At 36.5% G+C, this 26,827-nt stretch overlaps 1 protein-coding gene across 2 annotated transcripts in view; it reads right to left on the bottom strand.

Annotated features, from left to right (window-relative positions):
• Window positions 1–26,195, bottom strand: part of TRPC4 (transient receptor potential cation channel subfamily C member 4) — a 203,159-nt gene extending 176,964 nt beyond the window's left edge. Inside the window, exon 1 of one of the 2 annotated variants that reach the window (XM_047723236.1) lies at window positions 26,003–26,195. The gene's annotated coding sequence lies outside the window, so the exon portion shown is untranslated. Of the gene's footprint in view, window positions 1–24,713; window positions 25,461–26,002 lie in introns of those variants that run through there. The other variant, XM_047723235.1, reaches the window with a different exon arrangement.
• Window positions 26,196–26,827: the final 632 nt, after the last annotated feature.

The raw sequence follows: 26,827 nt of genomic DNA on the forward strand, positions 1-26,827 counted from the left end.
AATGCAGACACTGTAAGATTGGATACAAAATGATACCAAACTATAGGTTGCTTTCAAGAACACCCAATTTAAATACAAAGACAATGATCAGTTTAAAGTAAAAGGAGAATAAAAAGTATACCATGCTAACTTTCGTCACAGAAAGCTGGGATATTATCTGTCTATTGTTTTCCATCGAAGCCTTTAAAAACCCTTCATTTACTGTTGTTTTGATTTTAGACATTTCCCCCATTTTTCCTACGATGTCCCTTACTCTTTTTTTTTTTTTAAAGATTTTATTTATTTATTTGACAGAGAGAGATCACAAGTAGACAGAAAGGCAGGCAGAGAGAGAGAAAGAGAGAGAGGGAAGCAGGCTCCCTGCTGAGCAGAGAGCCCGATGCGGGACTCGATCCCAGGACCCTGAGATCATGACCTGAGCCGAAGGCAGCGGCTTAACCCACTGAGCCACCCAGGCGCCCTGTCCCTTACTCTTTTTGCAGCAGTGTTTATTCCTGCTCCTTACAGTTTCTCTCTTTTCTTGGTTTCCTTTTTTTTTTTTTTTTTTTTCATTTCTAGTTCTGTCTGCTCACAGTCCTTTTCATTTTTTTTCCTTGACTCATCATCTTTTCCCCACGTGTTTCGTTACTGGTTTGTGGTCTTGCTTCACAGGCGTTATTTTTAAACTCATAGTAAAATGTCAGTTCCTTCTGCTTCCCATCATACATTTCTAGTATGCATTCCTCATCTCCTAATTTTATCTTCTTGCCTCTTCCTCATTATTTTCCTACAGTATACTTGTATAGCTTCCGTACTGGTTCATTTTTAACTCATCATCAACCACTGGGAATTTTGCTAGGACAAGCTATCATCTGGACATTTCAGTTGATTTAGTTGTTAATGTCTTTATAGCCAAAGAAGAGGAGCAGCTGAAAGATTTTCAAAGTGAAAAGGTTCTCTCTCCCTCCTCTCCCGAAGAAACAGAAAACAGTTCTCCTGAGTGGTTATTTATTCTTGCCTGGGGTCTAGGAGATCACCTGACATCTCTAGCTGCAACTGCCAGCCTGTTTTCATTATTAGAAAGAGATATTTTTAGCATCTCAAGGTTTAGTGCCTCAACTACAGGAAGAGTGTTTTGGCTACATCTTTAAGAGATTTGTTGCATCTTCTCTCTGTGGCTCCTGCTCAGGCCTCATGCTTCCCATAATCCTCCATTCCTTTAGCTCTCTGCGGGCTTAACTGTTTTCTAATTTTAACAAAATTTGAGGTTGAAATTCTAAAATTTTTCTTATTTTCTTTGTATTTTATCAAGGAAGAGTAGGCTATCTTCAAGTAAGAAACCCCTACAAAGAGCTAAATATTTACTGTAGATTATACTTAAATACAATTTTCTATAATCAAGCTTATAAGTCATAATATCTTAATATTTTTTATTTACTGGAATGCTGTTTATCTTTATGTTATATCTACATTTCCCTCATAAATTTAGTGCACTTAAATAAAATAAATGCAATTAATTTCAACTAACAATCATAGTAGCGACTTGAATTTTTACAACTCAAAATACTCGGGTAAAGAGGAAGCTTCAATATTTAACTTTGTATTTGGACTTAAATAATATTTGCATGAGTTTGCACTTAGCATAAAATCAATTACTGAACAAACCTTTTTAAAAGGCACAATTGTCTAATAGCCGTAACTTACAGAGATGAAAATTTGAAGAAAAGTTTTTAAGTGAATTGGATATGAATTTGACATTAGAAAACAAGCATGACTGAGTATTGGAAATCAGAGCTACACTGCTAGAATAATGGAAGGTGACTTAAAAAATTATATTGCCATTTCCCAGCAGGAAAAAGGAGTTCAGTATGACAGAGTTGAGGGATAGTTAATGAAAAAGTCAATATATTTCATGTTTGTATCCAAGGTATTACTTCTCACAAATCCAGTTATGCTTAGATTTATAAACTTGAACAGTATTATCACTAATACTGTAATATTAGTATGCATTACATAAATATTAGCACATTTTCACCTAAAAGATAAAAATAATTTCATATATGTTCTACATTGTTACCTGATTTTCAAAGATGCTGAGTACAATATTGACAAGATATTTAATTTCTTACTCCTATCCATCCTTCCAAATTCTTTTTGTTTCCAATCCTAAATTATGTGTTGTTTTTGAACACTAAGTTGGATTTACTCTTAGTTTTGCCTGTTTTGTTTTTATTTAAGGAAAGGTATTACTTAATATATTGATTAAAATTAAAATGTTGCCCACTGAGTTTTTTTAAATAAGAATTAGGCTACTGGTAGAAAGTCATAAACAATCAAGTCATTTCAAGGAAATTATTTTCTACAAACTCTAAACCACAAAAACTCACACTGAGAATGGTTATATTCCTTGTCATTCCTAATTAAATTCTAAGACATGCAAGAATGTGTTCTTGTCATATTTCTTGTGTTAAGTTTCTTGCCTCTGAGCCCTCTCTTCGACATAGTTTCCATTATAACATCTTAAGATAAATACAAAGTGACTGAGGATATCCTTTCGTCTCTTTACCACGTCTGGATAAATCTTGGATAAATCCTATTTTCGGATTTTTTTTCTTATGTATCTTATCTATTGATTGCTGTTAGAAGGAAAATATGATGCAAAACAAAAAAATGCATGCAAATGTTTGGCACTATGATATCCATTTTCTAATGGCAGTTATCTTCTCAAAATTGTTAGTCAATAGTTAATACTTTTACTTGTTTTGATCAGTTGACTTTCTGTTCTCTTTGGTGGTTCTTGTAAGCTTTTAATTTTCACTTATGCCTCCTAAAAATCACCATTCCTTGCTTCTCAGGAACCAATGGCACTTTCAGGTTCACTGTAAAACATGGTCTATGACTGCCCACGTCCTCCATCCACAGCCATCCTTCTCCCTAGTATTAGAAGCTTTGAGTTGTTTCTTTAAATGCTTCACCCATGGCCTTATCCAAACTCTTGTTGCGCACTTATCCTTTCTTGCTCTCACATCTTTGTGATGGTGTGCAAACATCATGGGTTTCTTAGCTTTCTTACTCTGCCACACTCTTTCCTCTAGGTCTTGCCAGCTGTGGATAACACTCAAGTTACTGGCAGGAGTTGTAACTGCAGAAAAGAAGATGGTAGGCAGCAAGTGATTGCAGCACAATTCACTGGACAATCTGATATGACAGCAACAAGGAGAGCCAAAAGAAAGCGGAAGATAACTTAAATGTCTGTACTCTAGCTACTCTCAAACTTATTTTTCAAATCAACACACAAGATGGGTGACATTTGTATGCGTGGTATATTCTTATGCCCAATTCCCAGGACAGTGATTTATATATTAGAAGCGACATTATTAAGGTAAATATAAATAAGCTCTAATGTTTAGTTATATCTCTTCCAAAGACTACTATTTTATATTTAATAATGAATTATTTGCACTAAACTTTACATCTGATCACATAAGAATGCTACAATGTTGAGATGGAAAACCACTGATCCAGAGCAGTGGTCCTTAGTGTGTGATCAGAAGCATCGACATCACCTGGGAACTTGCTGGAGATGCAAATTCCCAGGCTCCACCCTAGACCCACCGAACCAGAAACTCTGGGGCATAACCCAGCAATCTGATGTGCCTTGATCTAGATGCTAGACCAATTTTTTTTTAATTTTTTTATTTTTTCAGCATAACAGTATTCATTATTTTTGCACCACACCCAGTGCTCCATGCAATCCGTGCCCTCTACAATACCCACCACCTGGTGCCCCCAACCTCCCACCCCCCACCCCTTCAAAATTCTCAGATCGTTTTTCAGAGTCCATAGTCTCTCATGGTTCACCTCCCCTTCCAATTTCCCTCAACTCCCTTCTCCTCTCCATCTCCCCTTGTCCTCCATGCTATTTGTTATGCTCCACAAATAAATGAAACCATATGATAATTGGCTCTCTCTGCTTGACTTATTTCACTCAGCATAATCTCTTCCAGTCCCGTCCATGTTGCTACAAAACTTGGTATTCATCCTTTCTTTTTTCTTTTCTTTTTTTTTTTTTTACAGCTTTGTAAACATATATTTTTATCCCCAGGGGTACAGGTCTGCGAATCGCCAGGTTTACACACTTCACAGCACTCACCATAGCACATACCCTCCCCAATATCCATAACCCCACCCCCCTCTCCCAACCCCCTCCCCCCATCAACCCTCAGTTTGTTTTGTGAGATTAAGAGTCACTTATGGTTTGTCTCCCTCCCAATCCCATCTTGTTTCATTTACTCTTCTCCTACCCCCTCAACCCCCCATGTTGCATCTCCTCTCCCTCATATCAGGGAGATCATATGATAGTTGATGCTAGACCAATTTTTTAAAGAAAACATTGAATTGCAATATCACAGTGGCAGAGTTAAGGCTCTTGGATTACAGTCTAAATAAATACTGTCTTGTGCTTAGTAATTACTCAGATACATGTCAGTTGAATAAAATAACTCAGATGGTTTGTTACCTATTTTTTTATAGAATTAAAAATTTAGATTTTTTTTCTATTTGAAAAGAAATAATATCAAAGTGATTCAGTTGTATACAACTGAATATACAACAAGCTTTTTCTTTGCCCTGACACAAATTAGTATATAGACAATAAACAACATCCACTTTTCTATGTACCACATTTTAAATATAGGTCTTTATTCTTATACAAGGAGAAGTACCGGGGGGGTAAGTTAGGAATACATACACCAAGGTTAATATTCTAGACTAGAACATGCTTTCTGCAAGGCCTTGACACTTGAAGTCCTAGTGCCCTCATCCATGATAGAATGGTCAAAAATACTCTCCATTTATAGAAGAAGAAATAGGGGCTTAAATTTAAAGAATAACTTATCCCAAAGTGACATAGTTAGTTAGTGACAGAGCTGAGATACCTAGTAAGTCTGATGTCGAAATGTTCACAGAACTTATCTCATAAAGCTAAAGTGAGAATTAAATTAGGTAATATGCATGAAAGTTTCAGTGTTTTGAGCACATAATATGTGCTCAATAAATACTAACCACTAATATTACTGCTATCACTACTAGGCCAGTTCCCAGAAGAATTTGCTGGGATTGCCACCACCAGGATATCTTGATACTTTATAGCTCTACATGCTCTCTCATGGAGCCATCAAGTGCATTCTTTTCCTTGACTCTCTCCATTCAGAGGCATCCTCACTCCACTGCAAAACAGTGGGAAGTGCTTTAGCAGAAGCCATGAGTTCCTGGTCTTTAAAACTGTACTCTGATCACATCTCATTCTCTCTCTTTAAAGCTTGCATGGCATGGTTATGCTCGAGGGCTTCACTTGTTTCATAATGCAGTCATATGTAGTGTTAACCTACATCTCTAACGGTTCAAGAGAGCATGATTTCAATGAAAAGTTATACACACACACACACACACACACACACACACACACACATATCTTGCTAAGTGCACGGTAAGTTGGATATTTTTATCCAAGAGAAACCTGGGGAGCAGAGATATTAAGTAATTTATACAAGGTTATCCAACTAGTGAATGTGAGGGCCAGAATTCAAACTGGGGTCTTTGTAACATCAAATCTGAGGCTTTTAATCACTTCCTTCCACACAGCTAGGATGGTTTAGCATAATTCAAATGACAGACATTCACTGAAATGTGTGAAAGTGTGTCGTAATGCTATCGTTTTTCTCAAATGCTGTTAACCATAATATTCCATCAACCAGAACATTCCATTCTCCTGGGGTAATTTACTGTAAAATCAATCACATTTGAGTCTGAAATATGATCTTTTTATTAGTCAGACCATCAATAATTAATTTTCAGACAAATTTTACCTTAAGCAGAATTTTTGCAAGCAGAAAATAATATGCATTTTCTTGTGTCTTGATGTTTTTGTTTTACTCTACAACTTTGTTGACAGGTTATGTCAGTGAAAATGCTGAGAAGGGAAATCAAATCAAATCAAATAGAGGCTGATTCTAGAAGAAACCATATCAATTATTTAATTCTGCTTTTTCACTGCTACTGTTGTCAGGTACTTGGTAGCACAGGAAAATAATATTTCTAGTTGTTTTAGACAATAGTCCTCAGAAAGTCAGTGCTTCAAATGAAAAGGATTATTAACAATTAGGAATCTTTAGTGCAAATATTATAAAAGAAGATATCAGAAGTGTTTACTTAAAAACATTTGTTTTTTCCTAAAAAAATTAAAAATAGACCTGCCATATGATCAGCAGTCCTACTTCTGGGCATATGTCTAAAGGAAATGAAAAGAGAATGCCAAATGCCTTTTACTCCCATATTCATGGCTGCATTAGTCACAATAGCTAACTTACAGAAATCATCTAAGTGTTCATCAAGGAATGAATGGATAAAGAAGATGTGATACACACACACACACACACACACACACACACACACACACACAATGGGCTATTGTTTAGCCATAAGGAAGAAGGAAATCCTGACATTTGAGAGAACATGGATGGACCTTGATGGTATTAAGCCAAGTGAAATAAGCTGGACAGAGAAAGACAAATACTGCATGGTCCCACATATGTGTGGAATTTTGAAAAAAAGTGTCAAATTTAGGGGCGTCTGGGTGGCTCAGTGGGTTAAAGCCTCTGCCTTCGGCTCAGGTCATGATCCCAGGGTCCTGGGATCGAGCCCCACATAGGGCTCTCTGCTCAGCAGGGAGCCTGCTTCCCTTCCTCTCTCTCTGTCTGTGTCTCTGCCTACTTGTGATCTTTCTCTCTCTGTGTTAAATAAATAAATAAATAATCTTTTTTTTTAAAAAGTGTCAAATTTATAAAAATAAGGAGCAGAAATGTGATTGCCAGGGCCTGCGGGGTGAAGGGGGTACATAAAGAAAAGTTGGTAAAATGATATATATACTTTCAGTTTGTAAGATGAATTAGGTCTGAGGATCTAATGGATCACATGGTGACTCAGTTGATAAAGCCATACTGTGTAATTGGATTTGCTGAGAGAATAGAACATAAATATTCTCATGAGCACAAAATAAAACAAAACAGAAAAAGATAAATATGTGTGGTGGTGGATGTGTTAATCAACTACATGGAAGGAATCTTTTCGTAATGTATATACACAACAAAACACCATAGTATACATTTTAAATATCTTACAATTTTGTGAATTATATCTCAATAAAACTGAAAAAACTTCAGACAGCTGAAAGTATAGATCTGACTGGCATTTGAAAGTGAATACTTATAAGGAGAAACTTTGTAAGAAAAATATTTTAATGTGATTCTTTAGACACATATCGATGTTTTGCTATGAACGATAAAGGCCTAGTTCACTTACACCATCTCTTCTCATCATTCCCAACCTCTTCCCTCTAGAAATATAATGATGATAATTATTTTAGTATCTGGTTGAATCATGAATTGCTGTGTGAAAAAATGATTAAATATAGGCAGTTTCATACGGCCCAAACGACTGTATATTTTAGGGTACTATTAGTTAAATATTCATAAATTAGCATTTAATGTTCTCTTCTCATTTTAATTTCTATCTTCTGACTTCAGTAAGCTACAAATTTACTTATATGTTTTCAACTTTATAAGTTTCTAGTAGGTCCTACACCAATTGTAAATACTTTAAAAATGATACATAATAAAATAAAAAAACAGCTGAAATTGTGCTTAATGGTATATAGTAACAGATGATTTTCAGAGGGTCATAATAAGCAAGTGTATAAGAATATGCAAGATAAATTTTTATCTTCTTCTAAACCTATATGTCAACAGAAATACCAATAGTCTAGTGGTGAGCAGATCGACAGGGACAGAATCACTGAGATACTCATCAATAGAACACTGTAATTAGAAGCAAGTGTTGGAGGCAACAAATTGGTTTGATATGAGAATTTGGGGAATCCCTTGTTTTCTCTATGCTTTATTTTTTTTAAAGATTTTATTTATTTATGGACGCCTGGGTGGCTCAGTTGGTTAAGCGGCTACCTTCGGCTCAGGTCATGATCCCAGCGTCCTGGGATCGAGTCCCACATCGGGCTTCTTGCTTGGCGGGGAGCCTGCTTCTGCCTCTGCTGCCACTCTGCCTGCCTGTGCTTGCTCTCATTCTCTCTCTCTCTCTCTCTCTCTGGCAAATAAATAAATAAATAAATAATCTTAAAAAAAAAAAAAAAACTCTCTCTTAAAAAAAAAAGATTTTATTTATTTATTTGAGAAACAGAGAGTTAGCAAGCATGATCAGTGGGGAGGGAGAGAGAGAGAGAGGGAGAAGCAGACTCCCCACTGAGTACGAAGCCCAGTGTGGGGCTCTATTGCAGGATCTTGAGATGGTGACCTGAGCCAAAGGCAGGCACTTAACAAAATGAGTCACCCAGGTGCCCCATGCCTTCTTTTTTTCCTTTTTAAAGATTTTTATTTATTTATTTGACAGAGAGAGATCACAAGCAGGCAGAGAGGCAGGCAGAGAGAGAGGAGGAAGCAGGCTCCCTGCCGAGCAGAGAGCCCGATGCGGGGCTCGATCCCAGGACCCTGGGATCATGACCTGAGCCGAAGGCAGCGGCTTAACCCACTGAGCCACCCAGGCGCCCCTTTTTTTCCTTTTTAAAAAATAAATATGGTATGAAAGAAAGAGGTCATATGTCACATTTCAACAAAATTAAAACATTTGCTCTACAAATGATCTTGTCAAGAGGATGACACAACAAGCTACTGACTTGAAGAAAATAATGGCAAACCATATCAGATAAATGATCATTATTTAAATATATAAAGAACTTGCAAAGCTCAACACTGAAAACTAAAACAAAAGCAAAACAATAGATACCGTGCAAAAGACATGGAGGGACATTGCACTAAAAACATACAGATGGAAGCACATAAGAAGATGTTTAACATCACTAGCCATTGGATAAATGCAAATTAATACAATAAGATGTCACTAATAGAGGAATGACTTAACTAATAATTGGTAATGATGCTAAGGTAAGGATGCTACTTTATCCTATGTTACCACACCCTGATCTTTAAGGATATGGAAAAACTAGATCATTCATACATTGCTAGTAGGAATGTAAAGTGGTAACAGTCACTCTAAAAAACAGTTTGGCAGTTTTTTAAAAATCCTAAACATGCAACTAACATATGACTCACAATTACACTCTGGGCACATTTCCCAGATAAATGAAGACTGATGTTCCCACAAAAATCTGTACACAAATGTTTATAGTAGTGTTGGTAATGGCAAAAACCTGGAAACAACCCAGATGTCCTTCAATGTATGAAAGGTTAAATGATGGGTGATTCATGCACACCTGGAATACTACCCATCAATAAAAAAAGAAACAAACTACTTTTGCACGGAACTTGTATGGATCTCAAGGGCATTATCTTGAGTGAAAGAAGCTGATCTCCAAAAGTCAAATATTATGATTTCAATTATATTCTCAAAATGACAAATTACAGTGCTGGAAAACAAATGAACGGTTTCTGGGTATTAGAGATGGTGTCTATAAAAAAAAAGTAAAAATATAAATCAAGAGGCAGACCTTGTAACAATCATATTTAAAATATACTTGAAAAGGAGGAAGAAAGATAAAAATTTGGTGATTCTTCCTGAAATTGACATTGATAAATAAGAATGAGACATGAAAAAAGAAATAAGGACACTGTGTTTCTTTAGGCATTGTACAATTGAATTTAAAACCAGTCCTTAAAAAGTCCTTAGCTAGTGCTATAAAATCTTAAAAGTCTTGGAAACATGGTGTCATGCATACTAAGACCAATAAAAAAGAAAAGGATTGTAGAGGCTGCTTAGTAATTTATAGGGGTAGAGTGAGAAAAATGCCCCAGATTTCAAACTTGCCTAATAGAATAATTGTTAAGAGACTTGGTTTTGGAATTTGTAGGATTTGGGTTAAATACAGGATGATGTCATATACTACTTATGTGACTTAGTTTCCTGATCTCTAAAATGGAGATGATGACAGATATCATGAGGCTAATAAAATAAGACAATATAAGTAAACCAACCAACCCAGGGCCTACCACAGACTAAGCAGTCATTAAATGTTAACCCATACTACTTTGCTACTGTTTTCAGAAAAAAGTTGGAAAACTTTATTCTAGCCAGTAGAAGAGCATCTTAAACTTCCGATGTTCTTAGCTTAGCTTCCCAGAATCATTAAAAGCCAGCTAGCATCTTAGCATGGTAATTGTGTATTTGGGGGATTGCACTGTGATGTTAAGCTCCAGTGCAGTATCACAGAATAAGAGATGAGAAAAAAATGTGAAGGAAAATTATATTAGGTGTATTGCTCTTCAGAAAATACTAAAAAAAAACTGAACTCAGTAAGGTTAAAATCTCATCTACTTTAATGGTTCAAAGAGGTTTTCAGTCTTGAGGGTTTGACATTATGTAGTTATGAAAGTATGTCTTGAAATTGATGTTTGTAAAGAAAAATATGTACAGTATAAATTTTTTTGGCCTTAAGAAATTTAAATAGAAAAATCTTTAATATACAAACTGCAAATCTACATACACAGCAGCATCTATGGACCATCATAGTACATAAAAATAGTGGACAGGGAGGGTAGGAGGAAATGGGAATGCATGGAGGAGAGAAGGTGTTCAAGTTCCCGACTTCTTCCTTGTCCACACCATTCTTGTTGCCTGCAGAGCACATGGTCTTCACAGAGGGCACATCAAGAGATAGAGGAGCCTTGAGAGCATCACTACGAAGATGAGAAGGAAAGCATAGTACGCCCCTGCAGTGTCACACCTTAACCCCCATCCTATCATCTGGGAAAAAATAGATCCAGTTAGAAGATGACTGAAAGGTCACTGAAGTCATTTTCCAAGAAAGCCTTCAAGCAGATTAGGGAGGCCTCTAAGGAGGTGCTCTTAGTCATGAGTACAAATAAAAGTGGCATGATGATTTTCCGGCAAATCTATACAATGTGTGAAGAAAAAAGAAAATAAGATCAATAAGAATTAAGAATTAAAGTATTTGCTTATAGGTCTGTGACACAGAAATGAGATGATCCTCTGAATCATGTTTGAGAGACCTCCAATATCTGCTCTTTCCTCAAGGACTGTCTTGGCTTATAACTCCAAAGTCTTCCAGATGGCACACCAAAACTTTTGGGAAAGCTTGGTTACTTCCCTCCAGATGTACCAAGGTATTGTCTGAAGTGCCATTACAGTCTGTCACAAAGACCTGGATTCCCACAGTTACATGAATTCTCTGGGCTTCCAGGGTAGGAGACTGGGTGTGCAGCTACCGAGGCTCAGTCCTTGATAAGAAGGTAGCTTAGGGGTAAAATGAGATCCTAGATCATTATACCTTCTAGCTTCCCTTGTTGTTATCCCAGTGATATGAAAATTTTATTTCATTCAAACCATGGAATATTAAGGAATGAAAAAGAATAAGCTACTGTTGTACATAAAAACTTGGATGAATCTCAGGGTTAGTGGCCAAGATGCTCCATTGGAAGGGAAAGCCTGGCTTTAAGATGGGTTCTCCTGAAGCTCAGAATGGTGTACCTGCTGTTGACCATGAGATGAAGTCCTTTCTATGGTGGGAGATGTAGTGTTGAGGACCATGGTCATAACCATGGCATCAGATTTTGTGTTGAGGGACAGGTTAGGAATTTCAGCCAAAGGACAAATGTGGATTTCCCTTTTGGGACACAACTGATCGATGCTGGGTCTAAAATTAAATCTAACTCCTCACTATCTTCTTAGCAAACTTTTACTCAGGCCATCTAAGAGGGATCCACTGTACATAAAGCCAATATTAAAGAAGAAGAGGTTGTGAAAAAAAAATTTGATTCTCTAGACCCAAAAGATTCAGCACTGACAACTTCTGTCAGGCCAGAGCTGACACCATGTTGTGTTGGGATCCAACCATGGTCAAGTCCGTAATGGGAATTCAGCATTGCCCCATCCACTCCTGCATCCCATTAGCAAAGATTAAAATTACAATATTTTTTAAAATAGACAAATGCACATCTCAGGGTAAACAAAGTCTGATTAGGATCAAATGAAAACAAGTAGCAGATATATTAATCATATGCTGAAATAATACTGATGAGAAAATCAGAAAAATGTCTCATAAGCAGGTTTGATGATGTCAAGTTATATTATCTGGCATAATATAGTAATGTAGTCTGTCTGCAGAACAACTTTAAGGAAATATGTCAGGCCTTAGGTAATTTTAACAGTAATAGTTATAACTATAACAAACAGTAATAAGAAATAGCATTTTTAGAATGGACTTCAAGTGGAAGAAATGAAGATTACTTAGAAAACCATGGGCCTGAAAAAAATCTCACCTCAGCGATAAAGAGGTCAAATTGCTACTGCACTATATTGCCTCTACTTCTTCTGCAGTTAATAGTGTATTTGCTGTTCAGTAAGAAAGAGCTATTAATTAGAACTAAATTATAATTGATTTGTGCCAGATTAATACGGTTTTGTTTAGAATTTATTATTTTTATACAAAATACTTTAAAATGGTTGTTTAGTTTCTAATGTCAAACACTTACTAATTCTTCAAGAATAATGCTGTTATCCAAATAAATAAATAAATGAATAAATAAATAAGGTTAAAAATTCCAGAGCTCTTTTGCAGTTGTTACATTCATCTCACTATGGGTACAATTACATATCTATACTCTACTGTATGAGTATAGTTTCTTCTTTTTAAATATTTTGACTGAATTTTTCATGATTAAAGCCAAAATATAAAAGAAGACTTGTGTCTCTAACTATGATGGAATGACATATAGTGGAATAAGGTTCCTTCTAATAGCTTTTAGAAAAGCTAGACAAATATAAATAAACAAACCAACCAACCTCTGTCTAAAGAACTGTTGCAAACCTAACTAGGACTTGTGGAGCCAAGATTCCTGATAGACAGAAGTTGTAGAGAGGTGAATTGACCTTCTACAAACCAAATTTCCCCTCAAGGCATTTATACAAGATTCCTATATGCTGGTAAAAAGGGAGACAGATGGAAGTGAGTGTCACACTCAATAACTCTTCTCAAAGCATTTGTTAAAATCGTAAGCTCTGCAAGAAAATAAGTAAGATATTTTTCAGAAAGCTGCTGAAAAGTAGAGCAAAGTATTCATCAATCTCACACAAATTCAAAGACAAAATTCATTCTTTTGGAACCTGCAATGAGAAGTAGTCTTACCCAACTGCCAAAGTTCTTAGATCCTGGAACACTACAACATATTAGTTGGGATGACCAGGGATTCATAGAATCTTCCAAAGTCTGAAAATTAGCCTCTAAACAGCTTCGTTTGTGACTGGATTAAGAGCTTTATTCCCATCCTGGCTGCCTGTCAGAGGGTAGCGTTTATCCTCTTTGGGAGGAGATATCAAAGCTTCTATAATTTTTTTTTCTACAATTTGTGAATCACATTTTCCACCTTTAATAAAAAAATGTGAGGCATTCTAGTAAAAATTAAGAGAAATGGATTAACACATAGCCTTGTTATTGTTGTTATTAGCCTCTGACTTTAAACTTAATGTGTTATTCAACAATATTCTGAAATGAGATGGAAAAATTGAAAATTTTATGAGGAATCTAAAATCTATAAAAAATCAAATTAAAATAATGAAAGTGAAAAATGTAATAATTAAAATTAATAACTTAACAAATGAGTTTAACAGCAGATAGGACATAGTAAAAACAATAGAAAGGACTCTTGGATGGGAAAATAAGGCTACCAAAACTATCCAGATTACAGAAGAGAGAGAAAAAATGGATGGAAAATACATTTTAAAAGGATTAAAAGACTGCTAGATATATGACAGAGTAAAAAGGTAAAAATGTGTAATTGGAGGCCATAGGGAGAAGAAAGGAAAGTGCAAAACTGTATCTGAAGAGATAATGACTAAGAATTTCTTAAAACCGGTGAAATTTATGAAGTCATTTTAAAGAAATGTTCCAAATGTCAAGCAGTGGAAATCCAAAGAGATCATGTAAGACTACAAAACAAAATTGTAAGACTACAAAAACAAAAGACTTATCGTAAGACTATAAAAACAAAAGACTAAGAGAAAACATAAAAGCAACAAAAAAAAATAAAGAACACGCTATTCTCAGAGGAACAACCATCAGACTGATGGCTGACTTCTCATCAGAAATGATGGAAGTCGAAAGTCAATTGGGTGATATATGTAAAGAAAATAATTCCCAATCTAGAATACTCTAAAAATTGAAAACAGCATTATAAGTGAGGTGAAAACAAAAACATTTTCAATCAAAGACTGAAAAAATTTATTGCCAACATACTGACACTAAACATGCCAATGAGAACTCTTGGTTCTCCACAGAAGGAAGAGAGGGCATCCAAAAGTAGCAGGTGCAATATATGCAATTATAAAATAAAAGAGAAAACTAAAACCGAAAATAAAATAGATTTATAATTATTCTTGGAAAGAAGAGAAAATTAAGTTTATCCAGCTGAGCCTCCCTAGCCCCCAAAAGCATATGCATATTTTATTTTAATTAAAGATAAATACACTCTCCCTCACTCTAGGGCAAGAAACAAAGACAACAGTTCATCAAAAGTCAGATAAATATTTTATAGTGTTTGGTCTTACATTTATATTTCAAATAATTGGTAAACACTTTCAAAATACTGCTAAAAATTTTAAGAAATAAAAGTATTTGTTGGGACGCCTGGGTGGCTCAGTTGGTTAAGCGGCTGCCTTTGGCTCAGGTCATGATCCCAGAGTCCTGGGATTGAGTCCCACATCGGGCTCCTTGCTCATCAGGGAACCTGCTTCTCCCTCTGCCTCTGCCTGCCATTCTGTCTGCCTGTGCTCGCTCTCTCTCCCTCTCTCTCTCTGACAAATAAATAAATAAAATCCTTAAAAAAAAAAAGTAGTTACATGATTTAAAATTAAAATGTTAAATTCTTTTTAAAATAAATGATTATCTATGATTAATGAATCAACCACATGTGTTAAGTATTTTGATGTTTCACAAAAGACATTTGAAAATATTCATATAGTAACTATTGTTATTATTTATTCTTAAATTTATAGTAAACATTCATTTAAGTGTAAACCAAAAAAAAAAAAAAATGGCTAAAAAATCCCAGCACCAATTATGTAAGGATTTTCTCCTCATAAAAGAACAGAGAATGCAATTACTCCTTTTTCTTAAACACAATAGATTAAATTCCTTGTGCCTTTCTCTATTTATCAAGGGAGAATGTGACAATATGAAATCTCCTTCCTTAAAAAGCTTTTGCTTAAATCCTTCCTAATATCAAATTTTCTTAAATATATTAGAAAGAAACCTCTATCTCTAACCTAAAGAAAAAAGACGATTAATGGTGTTTTATCATAAGTCATAATTCAACCATGAATAAGGATATTACCACAATTTTGTATATATTCAGAAAAAAAAAATGTTCATCATACTCGCCATCTATATATGGAAGCACCCTGGTCTGTGTGAACCAGCAGGGATTGTGAATTTGTATATGGCAACTCCTCTGTCATAAGCCTCCTGTCCATGAGGGTGCAGCCTCAAACAGGAAGCCCATCTGTTGGTAGAGAACTGAAGTACAAACAATAATGACGACTGAATGTTGCATTGGAAATGAACCAAAGAGTGTATGAAACTCTTTGTGCAGCCACTGTCTTTGCCATACTTGTATATCCATTTCATTTTGATTAAAATAAATAATCAAAATAAATTCTGGCAGACCTTAAAACACCTCTAAAAGCTAATGCTTTTATGAATAGTTAGAGATTCTCTTTAATTACATTAAATATTTGACACACAATCCTGGTATATTTTTACAGATGAAATTTTATTTTGAGTCTCAAGACCAGGAGCATAGTAAGAATGTAGCTCAGCTTTCAAATAGCTTTCTTTAAATAAACTGAAATGAATAAAAATTATATTTCAAATACACTAGATTATTCAACAATGGATTATTTCAAATATTCAGATCGTTTACCTCTCAGATTGTCCTCTGTCTCTATTTTTACTTCACAAATATTTATATTATAAAAAACCAGAGGCTAAAAAAATAAAATTAGAGGCTGAAATATTATAACATAAAACAGATGCCAAAAATTATTACAATTAACTACTAACCTTAAAGGGGGCAATTTCCGATTTTTAACTGTACCCAATATTTCAATTCAGCAGTATAATAACTAGCAAGAAAGTATTTAAGTATATTAGAAAGTTATGTTTTAAATTCTGCTTTTAGTGGTTCATTGCTAAGTACAAGAGAATAGAAATAAGCTTTTATTCTTCATGTTAAAGTTGTTGATATTTTGTATGTTGGGAAAAATTCCTTATCATAAGCATACTATTATAATGAAATGTATTTTCATTAAACCTTCTTTTATTCATGAAAGGGCAAAATCATTTGCTGGTTCACTTTGTTCCAAGAACGTGCTGGAGTGCTAAATGAAAGTATGCCGTTCAGCTAAGTACCTTGCACATTACAAATCAGAATGTTAAACTGTGAGGTTGAAATGAACTAGATAAGCAAGTAAGTCTTTTTCCTTTGCCAACATTTTCTTTTTATTCAGCACATATATAGAGACATATCTTATTTTTTTTAAGTTACAAAGCTATTTAATACCCTACAGAGCAATAATAACCCTGAAATTTGACTGTTCTTTCGAAATATTTCTTTCTCCTTAACTATGGAGGTTCTCAGAGGCTTAGAGGTAGGCACTCTGATTATTTCACATGAAGACTCTCAGAAAGCAAAAATTCTGGCAAAAAAGGGGTTGCAAAAAATGTTTTGTTTTTTAATCAAAGATTAAGGTAACTAGTCCAGTCCCTTTCTTTGTTCCAAATATTTCAGACCATAAGAAACTCGGTCTGTTTCTAGGTCTTCAGTACATTCTCAGCTATAGACAGAGGAGTCAGCTAGGAAACATTGGTAGTGGATACTAAGAACTTCTAGATGATTCTAGAATGGAACCACCGTTTCAAGAATATCTTGAGCCAAGATTTTTTTACATCCCAAGGCAAAAGGTAGAGCTGAGCATCCAAGGTACTATATCCCTAGATCTAAAACAGGCTTCTTATGTTTGCTTCATTGGTTCTAAGGAAGATTGGATAACGTGGATCTATTACCATAAATCCATCAACACTTTGGAATCCACTGACTTCCTAAAATACATAGTGTTTGAATGGTAATTTAACATTCTCTATATATAAAAGGAAAGCATTATTGTGCTATTCAAATGTAACATAGATTTATAATTGGAAGACCCAAATCCTATTCTTAAAGAAAATAGTAGTTTGAGGCTAGGAGGATGTATTCGGATTTCTTATAATATGACCCAATGTTATTTTGTCTAAATTACAAGTATAGGCTAAAAATATTAAACTTTAATAAGATTTTTACTCAGTGAGTTCTTTATTTTCCTAAGAAAAGAGCAGTCAACAATAAAATAGTACAATGTCTCTAAGATAATATGGGATACTGGAGCATGATAATGAAGTTAATGAGAATCCTTTGTTTGAAATCTGAAAGAAACAGTAAAACATCTGCCTCTGTATTTCCAGCATCTAGAAGAGTGATTGTCATGCATTAAATAAGCCCTCAATAAAATACCCTATATTTGTGTATATATAATATTATATATGTATGTAGTATATTATAAAAATTATTTAGTAAAATTTGAGAGTCTTGCTTAAAAAAAGATTTGAACTAGATGACCTTCCAAGTCATTCATTACATATCTAACCATGCTACGGGGACACTGATATTGGCAAATAACTTCACTTTTCTCTGATGGGCTACTTTGCACTCTACTAACTATTTGTATCTCATAGTTTCTGATAATTATTCTGATCATTACTTTAAGACCTTATCACCCAGGAGCAGTCCCCCAATTTTTTTGTTATGTACATTTTGTACACATGTAGATATGTGTGCACTGTTTCTAATATGTAAAATAGATTACATATAAAAACAAATGTATTAAAATACACATTTATATTAATTTATCATATATTTATTATATAGTATATCTCATGTATAGTTTAGATTTTAATAATTAATGAACTTAAATGTCAGTTTTTAATGTTGGTTTATTTTTAAATGCAGATATAGATATGTTTGACTCCAGATTAAATTAAACAAGACCCAATAACACTGTGCTTGTCACACTACAACTATCACAGAAGAGAGTTCATTTAAATGTAGTTTTCAGTGTGATCTTCAGGATAGGCAGCTTCATTCCACCTAGCATGAAGGAGATCTTTACATAAAATGATACCTGTGCTGTCACAAATAGTGGAAATGGCTACTATTTATGGAGTACAGTGGATTCTCCATTCTTTACTCAATGTACACTATGGTCATGCCTGTCCTCTCATCTCCTCTCATTTGGAGTTTCATATTGGTGTGTGATCACGTACTAGAAAGCACAGCATTTGAAATATAGGGGTTGAACATAGCAGCTAACAACAGACCAATCATCCATGCATTCCTTTACTCCATTCATCTATTCAACAAGCATATACTGAATACTAATTGCTCAAATACAGTGAAAATGAAAATTACAGTACAATGTGCTATGAACTATAATCCAGGATCCAGTTTGTGTAGTTTCTCCACTATCATTTAGAGATAAAATACATGAAAAATGCAGCAGAGTATCTGAACACTTTTCATAAACCTTGATTTGTAACAATAGTATTCTCAATGAAGTAGAATGAAAAGATCAAAAGAAAAAAAAAAGCAAAAAACTCATGCCACCCACAATTGGACATTATGTACTTGTCAAGTCTTTGACATGAATTCTCAACTTAATTTGCTGAATAAAATCACTCAGAAGAAGTCCCTGGCTTTCTTTAGTTCTGTAGGTATTCCTGAGAAATACTTCTATCTGTCCCCTTTCAACTTTGACCACACTTCCCACAGTGTCATGGGACAAAAACTCTCCCTGAAGAACTGTGGTACAGCACCACGTGAACTAAAACACACTAATAACTAGTTACATAAACCTTGTGAAAGCGAGCACTATGGAGTAACTAACTAGTCGACTGGAAGTTATATCCACAGAGTAACTGTGGTTCATTATTTTTGTACCATAGGAAGTAATAACAGTATGCAATATATCACACAAATGAAATGTCATTATTATAGCTGGCTTCATTCTATTTATATATACTATGCATATAGTACATATATTTTCTATGTATATCTATATGTTTATTATGCTCAAAATTTAGCCAACTACAGTAGTATAAACCTGTGAAATAAGTTAACTATGCTCAATGACAAAAGCATAATATTTATGACAGTCTAATTCAGTTAAAAACTCACACATTTTTTGAGCATATTCTATGTTTCTTAACGGAGTTTACTGTCTAGTTCAGGAGACAGACCTTTACACACCTGCAAGTCAGAATATAACAAGAGTTGTGCTTGTATTTATAGTCGCAACACCTGGAGACAGAAAGGAAACAGCAATAGTGAACTAGACTTTAGTGCTTGGAGAACATTTGGACAGGGGGCAATAAGAGAAAATTTATTATATACAGAGGGAGCTTTGGCAGAATATGCAAAAATGAAGGATTTGTTCGTATGTCATTCATCTAATTATTCAATTATTCACTTACTAATATTCAATAAATATCTACTGAATGGGTACCATTTCAGTGTTAATTTTTGTAATGGCATTACCCATATTCAACAAAATTCTTAAAACTTCATTAAAACTTCAATGTCAAGAGGACTTTGGACATAATCACATTTGTTTTAACTGCAGGTATATCTTTGAAAAAAAAAAAGTGGCCAATTTCTTAAAATGTGTTACCAGCTGATAGATGCCTTCTGGGATGTATGAATGAGAGCCCCCCTGATTAAATACCAAGGGACATTAAAAATAATTAGGTGATTAAAATTTCAGAAAAAAATTAAATCCAAAACACTTGTCTAGAAGTTTTATATGCCATCGATAAGATTCAGCATAAACCTAACATGTCTTAACATGATTGCATTTTCTATAAACAAAGATACTTTATTAACAGCCTAGAGGTGCTTCAAAGTTTGGAATGAGACCTGTGTATTTACAAATTGTAATCTGATGTCTCTTTAGAGACAAAAATTATAACCTTAAATTTTATCCATGAAAATAAACCCTTTTTTCTTCCCATACATATTACACTGATATTCAAGAGGAAGAAAGGAAATAATTTGAGAACCTGCTGGAGGTGAATGGCTTAGCTCCCACTCTGCTTTGAACATGTTAGAGCTTTGTTAACAGAGTGTTGTTTCATAATTCGTACTGGGGTTATGTCCCAATGTTAAAACATTCAAAAAATTAAAGAAATAGCTATAGGAATACCATGAATTCATGAATCTTGTTAAGAGAGTACTAATTTCATTTTAGGAACCATAAGAATTAAATAAAAAGAGTGTCAGTTTTAAAATCAAGTAGACGAGGGTTCAAATCCTGACTCTGCCACAAAGCAGCTTTGTGATTTTTTAGAAATTTAGTCTTTTCAGATTCTTCAAAAAGTGGCAATGATACCTTTAGGGTAGATGTTTAGGGTAGGGTCTTAGGGTAGATGTGAAAATAAACCAGAGGAAAAGTTTTTTTTAAAAGTTCCTAGCATAGTGTCCAGCACACAAGTACCCATAAATATTGGCCCCTCTCTTTTTCTCCTTTCTTTTTTCATAATAGTTCCTGTTTTCTGTCTTAAGCAAGTTTTAACTTTTGATGAAATTTGTTCAAGGAAATTACTGAAGTTGACTTTCTCAACATATTTAAAAAATATAATAGCAAATGACAAGCAGAATATAATGAATGCATATCTGATTTACTTCATTACACTCACCATTTCTTGAAAAGAATGCAGTGTGCTAGATGAGCGATCAAGGCATATTTTTAAATTAATGTTTTAATTAACATTTCTAATTATATGTGTAAAACTGTGCCTAGACGGCATCTTTTGCTCCTCGAGAAGCCACTACTCTATGACACTGCTATATTTCAAAGGAAACGTTTTTTTTTTTTTTTTTAAGATTTTATTTATTTATTTGACAGAGAGAAATCACAAGTAGGCAGAGAGGCAGGCAGAGAGAGAGGAGGAAGCAGGCTCCCTGCCGAGCAGAAAGCCCGATGCGGGGCTTGAACCCAGGACCTGGGATCATGACCTGAGCCAAAAGCAGTGGCTTAACCCACTGAGCCACCCAGGCGCCCCAGGAAACGTTTTTTTAAATGGAGACAAAACATACACTAATATTAGTGGGATGTCATCTACATTTTAGTTACAAGAGCAGATCCAGTACCGAAACCGTTATCTCTTTTTTGTGTCCTATTTAAGTGAAACTGAACTTACAAAAGGATCACTGAGATTTGTAAAAAATTTAGATAGATCACTTCATTTACCGGCTACTTCAGAGAACAATGTAGTTTTAAATTGGTATATTTTCAAAGCATGTGTCTTTAATTTTCAGTTTAGCGAATGAATGATTCCTTTTTCTAAATCATCATAGAGTGGTTTTGGCAGTACTAATGCTCTCAGAGATCAGGTCTATATTTGTGCTGATTAAAAAGATAGAGCCATGATACTCTATCCCTGATCAAAATATTCTCAAATCCCTTGAAATATTGAGGTATCATTGCATCTGGGAGGATGAGAAGTAGAAATCATAAGGACGGGAAAGAGTTCTGAAGCAATTTTTCATCACCACTAGATAGAAGCAACTGTCCAATGGAAGTCGGGTTGAATTAACTGGTTGTAATGTGTATTTGTGGTGGGGAGGTGATGGGCATATCAAGTGAAAAGACAAGTTTTTTATTGGGAGCTGTCTCCTCAATCTCATTTTCAACAACAATCAAAATGCTTATGGGAGGTTTTCCATAGATACTAAGAAGGTGAAGAGCACTGGCTTCAACTTAGCCCAGACAATACAAGGTAGATAGTGAAGATGCACATTAGAATCTGATCTCATAAAATGTTTAGCAATAATGAATTTGTAAAAGAAAGATTTAATTATTTATTACATTTCCTGTCACCTAGCTTGCTTTAAAAAAAAAATCATCTTTTCATAAGAAAATACTCAGTCCACTGTTTTACTGTCCTAGCTATACTGTTCAGCAATTTTTGTATATCTATATTTATAGAATCTTTCATGTTTTTGAGCATTGATATTCAAAATTTTAACTATTGAAAAGATGTGTGTATATCTTTGTGTTACAATCTATGAAGTAATTAGAAAAGATAGATTACATCAGCTTTTAACTGTTGAATGTAATGTTGGTAATCTGAATTGCCATAAATTATCCTGGCAATTAAACATACAGTTATAAAAATATGCCAATATTCTCAACAATATATTTATAAAAATATTTTTAATTCAGGGGGTTAATCAGCATATCCTAAAAGTTATTATTATACTTCAACAAAAATTTATCATGCTTATAACAGACTTTAGGTTTCAAAGTATAAATGTGTGTGCTGAACAAGATCTATAAGATATTTGAATTTCTCTTAATCAGAAAGAATAATAGCAATGTTTCAGATATTTCTTATTTATGTAAAGTATGAATTAATTAAGGTTATCTTACATGGAAAGTTATTTGATCTCTTACTATTTCAACATCAAAGTGACCATAAAATTCATAGAGAACTTTCATTTTCTCACAGTTTTTTTCTGTGAATTTGAACTTGACCTTCTGGAAATAACTACAACAGAAAAGTAAATATCATAAAAATTACAAAATTTTACAGCTTATATATAATGGAAATCTATTTTACCTTTTATAAATCTTTGAGAACCATTAAGCGAGTAAATGGAAAACATCTTATTTTCCAAAACCAGAGATTTTTAGAAACATTGTCAATGTTTGAAAGGTTTTACTAAAGAGACATTTCTTCTATCTGTTGAGCTTACTTTCTGCTTTGATGAATGCTCGTGTTTCAAAAGAAGAACTGTTCTAAATTTGCAATTATACATCTTTTTGCTTCGCCTTGTTTGAACTGTCTAGTGATCTAATGGTATATTCATTATATTTACTCACTCAAATATTAAGCACCTCTTGTGTATCAGTCTCATTAACGAGTTAGTGTTTCTCTTTGAGGGTAACTTTCTTGGCATAAATCTTCACTCCACGACAGCGAGTTTGCAGAATGGCTGAGCTCTGATGAGAGCTCTATTGAAAGGCTCTCCAGCTCTATGTTTTCTTATTCATAAGCAGTGTAAGTGCTTGCTTTCTTTCTACCTGCACTAACCTTTATTAACATAAGCCATTTACATAAAATACTTTGATAAAGCCCATTTAACTTCTACTGATGTGCTGATTTGGCTTAAACGCACTAATTCATAAGTACAGTTTTTTAAGTGTTTCTTTAACAATGTCTTATCTGAATTTTGATTCTAGTATCGGAAGTACTAGTTATCCGTGTATCTCGATTCTTTGCCATCATTACTTAAGGGGAAATGTTTCCTGGGATGCTTCTCCAGGTGACTAGAAGTAGGTATTACAAATGTCAGTTTAAATAGCAAACCATAACAGAGATGATGATTTCAATGTTTTAACATATCCGCCCACACTTTCTTACTCTCATTGTCTAATTCATAGTTTTATTTAAAAAAAAAAAAACCTAGTTAACCATTTTTCTTAAAAAAAATGTAGTATGTTCTGTTGTGGTTACAATGATGGAAAAGCCGGAAATTGTATGAAACCCGAAAGATATGTTTTTTTTTTTTTCAGTTTTACAAGTCTATTCGAAATTTATTTTTTAATTAAACAAGTAAGCCTTGCTCTGCCTCCTCCCACTCCCCCACCTTGGTGCTTACTCAGTGAACAGCAGCAACCTGCTGCATTTTATAGCTGTGGAATTTAATGGGAAGGGTCTCTCTAAGAAACCATGTGAACAAGGTTGCATCACAGTGGATACAACATAGTGAACACAGACAAGATAAGAGCTCCCTTTTTTCAATCTCTCCCAAATCTTCCATCCCTTTCCAGTATTCTCTAGTCTCTAGTCACAAAAGGCAGCTGAGTTCACAGCTGGAACAACAAGTTGTGCTGTGAATCTCAGTGATTTACCCAAGTAGCAAACAGGGTCATTGGCTTAATTGGAATTTCAGTTGCCAAGCGGACTAGGAATCCCTAGCGTTGGTCCAGCAACACGGATAAAAGTGTTTCTGCTTCTTGATAGAGAATGAAAATGACGCAGAGTGTAATTGATCGACAGGAAATTGATCACTTTCCTTTCTTCATTCCCCCAGTTTAGGTGCCAGTGAGCCTAGGGCTCACTCATGCATGCCCAGGGGCCACCAAGATCTCCATTTTCCCCAAACGCATAAAAGGCTAAAAACAGCCTTCTTCCCCAGCACCATGGCGTGGCTGCAGCTGCTTTGTTTACCATATAAGTCACACCAGGGGTTCACTCCTCGCCTTCTCCCCTGCTTTAAAGCTGCATGCACTGAAAGGCTGAGAAGCATCCCCAAACTCCCGCTCAGCCCAGGTCAACCACAGAAAAAGCTTCACAAATCCGGTCTGGAGCCTTAAAGAGAAACCAAGCAGCCGAGCCTTTTGAACTCGTAACCCCCCAGGGATGTCCGCCTCCCAAGAGGGAGCCGGCTTCCCAGGCTGCTTGAGAAACTTAACCGAGATCCCAGAAAGGAGGCGAGGTGCAGCTCCGGTCAAATGGAGCTCTGAGGCGACTCCCTCTTTACCTGCAAAGTTGGCAATTTTCTGGCTGAAGAGCGATCGATCCAAGGACATGCGGCGCGGGTGCTATGCCGGGTGAGAGCACGCCCGGCAAATTCCAATGGGATTTCCTTAGTCGCTGCCGAGTTTTGGAGCATTCCAAGGAAAACGCACGAAGCTAGAGCCCACGCAGCTGGCACCGAACTGGGCGGAGTGAGGATGCTCTGAGAGCGGTGCCATGGGAGGCGGGGGAGGGGCAGCTCCGGAGGGGGAGGTGAGCTCCGGGGAAGGAGAACTTCGCCCACCCCCGCCCCCACCGATCCCTCGGGATAAAGTTAGCGTTCCCACGGCTGACAGCGGATGAGTCCGGAGGAAGATACCCCGCCCTCTGTCCCGGGCGGCTGCCCGACTCAGGGTCCGCACAGACCGTACTGGGTAGGGACCGCGGGTGAAGATGCGCGTCCCACGCACTGCTCTGCGTGGCCGTGGACGGGACCCGCGCGCGGGCGGGCGCTGACGCTGGGTCCCCGGCTCCGCTGCCCCCAGACAGCCGCCGCCTCCCTGGACCAACTCCTTGAGGTCAGCCAGTTGGGCAGGCGCGCTCACCACACCGGCCGTCGTCCAGCCAAGTCAGCGGCCAGAACCCACGGTGTGGTCCTGGGTGCCGGCCGGACACACCTTTAGTCTTTGGGCGGGCTCTGCAGAGACGACGGAGTTCAATTCGCGCGGGGACCCGGCTCCTGAACGTTCTGTTCCCAAACCAGTGAACCAGCACCCAGAAGGCAGGTCGCCCGACTTGAAAAAAGTAACCCCTACTCCCACCTCCACCCGGGAACTCTCAAAGCTTCTCCCACTCCGGCTCCTCTGGGCTCCCGGCACCCCCTCTCCCGTCCTCAAGGTGTCAGACTTCCCCTGCTAGAGCCGGAGTCTGCGGCTTGCCACTAGTGTCAACAATTGAGACAGTCGCAATGAATAAATGATGAGGCACAGCGTTCCATCCACCCCCACCCAGCCCGGTCCTTCCAACAAGCATAGAAACTCAGTAAGTTTCCAAATATTAAATAAAAACCCCAAACACGCACCAGCCCCAGAGCGCGAGGTTCGGTGGCTTCAGGTGGGGAGTGTGCGAGTGTGTGTGTGTGTGGGGGGGGGGGGTGCATGCGTGCGTGTGCGTGTGTGTGATGCTTGCATCAGCGTTCTGAGATTTCAGGATAAAAGTTATCTCTTGGCCAATCTCTGTGGAGTTCACGTACTAAAATAAGACCAAAGTGCGGAGAGGAAATGCCATATATTGGTAAAGTTGGCAGTAACTTACTTGCTGTAAATGAGACGTGGTGGTTCCCAGCTTGTGACTCACGGAGCCTTGGTTGGTCACGGCCCACTGACTTGAGAGTCCATTTGTAAAATGAAGAGTGGCGTCCATGCGGAATCTTAACTAAGGAGTGTCCGCCGGAGACCGTCGGTTTTTACTTGATTTCCTTTATTTTCCGAAAGCCCCGGGGTGAGCGGTGGGTCGCCGACCGCGTCTCAGCAGCTGCCTGCTCCGGCTTCGGGCTGTGCAACAGATGAGCGGCAACCCTTCCTTCCCGTCCCAGCCACGCGATCTTACACCTTCCTGGAATCGGTGCTGAGCGGACTGAGAGGAGCACCAGTTTCTTCCCAAGGAATATTCCCCAAGGGCGTCGAGGGTAGGCGGCAAGCCGGCACTCACACGCAGACTCCAAAGCGCAAGATTAAATTTCCTTCTTGGTTATCTCCCCCACCCCCATTTTTTCCCCCCTTTCCTCTTTAGTTCACGTAAGTTGAAGGTTTGGGGAGGGGGGGATATTTACATGAATAAAGAGGATATCTCTAGAGATCACCCACTTGTGTGATGTGCATGCTGCTTTCTTCTTTTAAATCACTTTTCTAATTTCCAAATGTCTCTTTCTCTCTCGTTTACTACTCGTCTCCTGTGTTTATCTCAAGCTCAGCCTTGACACCGGTTCTAAATTTTTAGGAGTACTACCTCTAGATCATCTCCTCCAAAATACTGAAGTACAGGAGACAAACCTGCCTATAATAGCTCTCCAGAAAACAAAGGCAAGAACAACAAAAGGATTCCCTTCTTTCCTGAATCTCTTTTGACTCTTAACCACGA

Source organism: Lutra lutra, chromosome 3 (genome assembly GCF_902655055.1).
Source record: "Lutra lutra chromosome 3, mLutLut1.2, whole genome shotgun sequence".
Classification (NCBI taxonomy): Eukaryota; Metazoa; Chordata; class Mammalia; order Carnivora; family Mustelidae; genus Lutra; species Lutra lutra.